Below are 4,304 nucleotides of genomic sequence, written 5' to 3' on the forward strand. Positions count from 1 at the left end.
GCTGCTTACTGACAACTATTCTTTCTGTCCTTCCGTGAATTGTAAATGACAGTTTGGAAGCTGTTGGCTGAAAATTCCGAAGAAGAAACTTTTATGAAGAGAGGCAAGAGTAAAATCAGTCAATTTAAAGTGGTTGCTGACAAGCTGGCCCAGAGAAGCATCCTCAAGTTAGCACTCTGTGAAAAAAATGGAATCTCCTGTCCCCTCCTTTTTCCTACCTCTGCTCTCACCACCTAGAGTCTCAAAGCATGTGATCCACTCAAAAATCCAAATTTAATTAGAATGAGTTTAAAAGTCTAGTGCTTGGAAGCATTTCGCTGCCTTCTAGAATAACATGCCATTGAATTTTATACTTAGGGTGCTGAAAAAAGCTTCTACCATGCCTACATGTTGCCCTACACCCACAGTCTGCCCCTGCCTCCCATGTAATGGCATGCTTCAAAGCCCATCAAAAAGAGCCATTCTGTGAGAAAAGCAATTCAGCTATTTGCCAGGTCTAATATTTGGTCTGCTTTGGCTCCCCTCCCTGACCAAAATAATACTTCTGCCGTAGTAGCTGCCTGTTTTAAGCCATGGTTTATTAACCTCCTAGAGAAGATGAATCGGTCTAATTCGCCAGTCCCTCATCCACTCCCCATTGTGCCCAGGATCTCAGTGAGTGAGATGAAATAGCTGGCCTAGGTTAAATAACCAAGCTTGGCAAGGCTTCATGGAAATACAGAATTCAGGGGCCAGAACAAACTCATTAGTCCTCCTAGAAATGACATCTAAGACCTTGACATTTTACCACTGCCCAGCCCAAGGAGCTAACAAGCCATAAGTCCCTAGAATAGATTTTTGTGATTGCCTATATTCCTTCAAACATTTGCAGACCTTAGTACCAGGAATTTTTAGTTTTGAATCTTTTCTAGCACCTATTTTAGCCTTCCAACAAGTTTTGATTCTTTGCCATTTCTCAAGAGAAGCCTGGGAATAAGAAACAGTACAGAGCCCTCACTATTCCTTCTTCTCGATCTAAGTTAGCTTTTCAACTGCAGCCAAAGCTCCTAAGATTCCCTTTGAACCAATCCCAGCCACAGACATTTCAGGGTACCCTATACAAAGTACTGTGCTGAGGGCACAAATTATAAGTCAAGTGTTAAGCAGGAGACACGAAGCATTAGTGCAGAGTGACTATAGAGGAGGAAGTCATCCTCAAATGCTGGGCAAGATGGAGAAGGCCTCATAGAGGACGTGACCTTGTAGGAGGATAGAACATGACTATAGTGAGAAACTTCTGAGAGATAGATCCCAGAGAAGGGGAACATCAGGAGCTGGCAGTGAGGTATGGTGGAAAGAACATGGTTTTGGGGTCAGACAGACCTGGTTTGAAGCCATTGTCTAGATATGGGAATTGAGTGAGTTACTTCAGTGCTCTAGATGCCTCCATTTCCTTATAGGTGAAGTAGGGGTAATAATACTTCTCTTGAAGGATTGTCCTAAAACTATCATAAAAAAGGGAGTGAGGGTGTAAAATTTCAGCTTGGAGCTCAGTCACTAGAGCTATTGCTGTTGAAAGCTCTATGGGTCTAAACATGAGTCTAACAAGACTCATGAGTCTAACAAGAACAACTAGTAGGGCCAGTTTGGTTGAGATGAAGGCTTTCCAAAAAAGACTGCGAGGAACATTAAAAGAAGAAACAGAATTAGTAAATTAAATCCAGATTTCAGTAGACCTTGAATGGCAGGCCAAAGAGTTTGAACTTCATTCTAGAGATGGTATGAAATCTACCAAAGAGTTTTTAGGCAGGAAAGTGACATATGCAATTGAAGTTCATTCCTTCAAATGCCTATCTGCTCCTTTTCATACACGTTTGGAGAAGCCCAAATTGACATTCAGGTCAGCCCCACAGGACTTTGTTGACATCAAGGGTCTAGGCACAAATGGATCAGGTCATGTGACCCATAATCTAAGCCTAGATTAGGAAAAGCAGTAAAAAAGTTCCAAGTGAACAGATCAGAATTTGTAGATCAGGAATACAGGTTAAGAACTCAAGAACAAAGGGATGGTGTACCAATTTTAGCAACCGATTTTATATTCTGAGTTTCATCAACTCTAAGATGCCATTTATAGGGCAAAATGCTACCAATTAAATAATAAAACACCCTAGCCTGTAAGAAGTACCCCGGTTTCAGAGGTGTTAAAATGTTTTTTTAAAAATGCCAGAGAACTGATGAAATATAAATTTTAATTTAAATATAAATATAATATATTTGTATAATATAATAAATATAATAAATATATATAATAAATATATTTATTTAAATATAAATATAATTTGTCCAGAAAACAAACCAAAGCAAAGTACCATTTATGCAGTGCCTATAAGTCCCAAGCACTTTCCATAAAATATTTCTGTGCAGCCCTCACATCCATCTAAAGTGGCTCATTATCCTCTTTGCTCTCTACACTCCTGCCACCCAAAACCACTTTTGGTTTCTTGAATAGGCCATTCTCTGGCCACCCCAAGTGCCTTGAAAATACTATTCTCTCTCCATGGAACCATAGCCCCTTTCCATAATTCATCCCTATACAGTCTTCAGGCATCAACCCTTTTGTTTCTGTGTCAAGAAAACATTTTCTCAGCAAGATGCTCATGTTACTACAGTTCAGCACATCTAAGATGTCATTAACTCTAAGACACACAACTATTTCATACATCACTAAGAAATAAAAACATACTGACAATTAAATCATGACCCACCATCAAGCATAAATACACATCTCAGTTTCACAGATGTTAAAATGTATGGTGATGGGGGGTATGCTTTGGAGCAGATGAAATCTGTGGTTTCCTACAAGTCAGTGATTTTTTAGAAAGACATGATACTTGAGTTGAAAGACAATGTTGCCTTCCATACCATGTCTTCCAGTGCATGAGATGAGATGGAGAAAATTTTACTTCCTAGGAAAGCTACAAATGGTAGGAAGACCAAGAAAGCCTGCTCATTGTTAGAGAATTCAAAAATGAGGGAGAGTCATGGAGAGATGGAGATGGGGGTGGGGGAAAAGTCAGCTAATAGCAGCTGAGATGAAGGAGAGTTGTTCAGGAGGCAGTTTAAAGTTCTTTATGAGAACCGCAAAGCTGGATTAAATCTGCAAGCTAACTAGCCTACATGGATGCTGTTTTTTAAAAATTGCAGAGGAGCCTTGAACTCTGCTAAGCTCAGAGCAGAATCAAGATGACCAGTATGAATTCAGCAGGGGAGGTGGAGGGGCCCTGTGGAAGTCCAGCATGGAAATGAGAACACAGTGAGAAGAGCCCAGTATTTGCTCAAGCTGTGCAACTGGGGGTGTCTCAGCCACATTAATCTTCCAGAGCAAAAGGTGAGCTCCAGGTGATCTAGGACACATTGGTATATTTTCTAACTGCCTGGGGAGCAGGGGAGATGCCGTCAAGCAAAATGCAGCATTAGAATTGTTCTAGAGGTTGAGGATCTAGAACCCAGAGAAGCTAAAAAAATTTGACCCAGGAAATACCAGTTAAAGATACATAGCTGTTGGGTAGTAATGTTTGCTAGAAATATTGATGCTGTGAGCTATGGACTGAGTATGCCCCCCTCCAAATTCACATGCTTAAGTCCTAATCCCCAGTGTGATGGTATTTGGAGGTGGGGGCCTTTGGGAGGATATTAGGTTCAGATGAGGTCACGACAAGATTGATGTCTTTATAAGGAGATGAAGAGACCAAGGTTCTCTTTCTCTCTCTCATGTGAGGACACAGCAAGAAGGCAGCCATCTGTAAACCAGGAACGGGGCCGTTACTAAGAACCCGATCATGCTGGCTTACCAATCTCAGACTTCCAGCTTCCAGAACTGTGAGAAATAATGTTTGTTGTCTAAGCCACAGAGCCTATGGTATCCTGCTATAGCAGTCGGAACTGACCATGACACTATAATTTGCAATTATAACAAAATATCTTTATGAGTCCCAGAAAGTTTTGGAAGGACTGGTCAAGCTATCTTATGCACACCCAGACTGAGGTGGCAAAATAAATGTGCTTTCCATCCAGTCTCAAATTAGTCTCCTAGAGAAGTTAAGGAGAAAAGAAAGCACATAGTGTCTTCTTAATGGGACCTAAGAAATTAACCGCAGCCAGGAGGGAGACACAGAACACTCCAAGAAGTAGATGTGGCTCTGGCTCTGGTATGTTTATACTCCCCCAAAGTGTGGGTCACAAGGGCTCAGTGGCATGAGCTGGCAGCCCTGCAGAGACAAAGTCTTCCAGCACTAAGGGTTTTAGACTGATATAGGGGTTTGGAC

Source organism: Pteropus alecto, unplaced genomic scaffold (assembly GCF_000325575.1).
Source record: "Pteropus alecto unplaced genomic scaffold, ASM32557v1 scaffold23, whole genome shotgun sequence".
Lineage (NCBI taxonomy): Eukaryota > Metazoa > Chordata > Mammalia > Chiroptera > Pteropodidae > Pteropus > Pteropus alecto.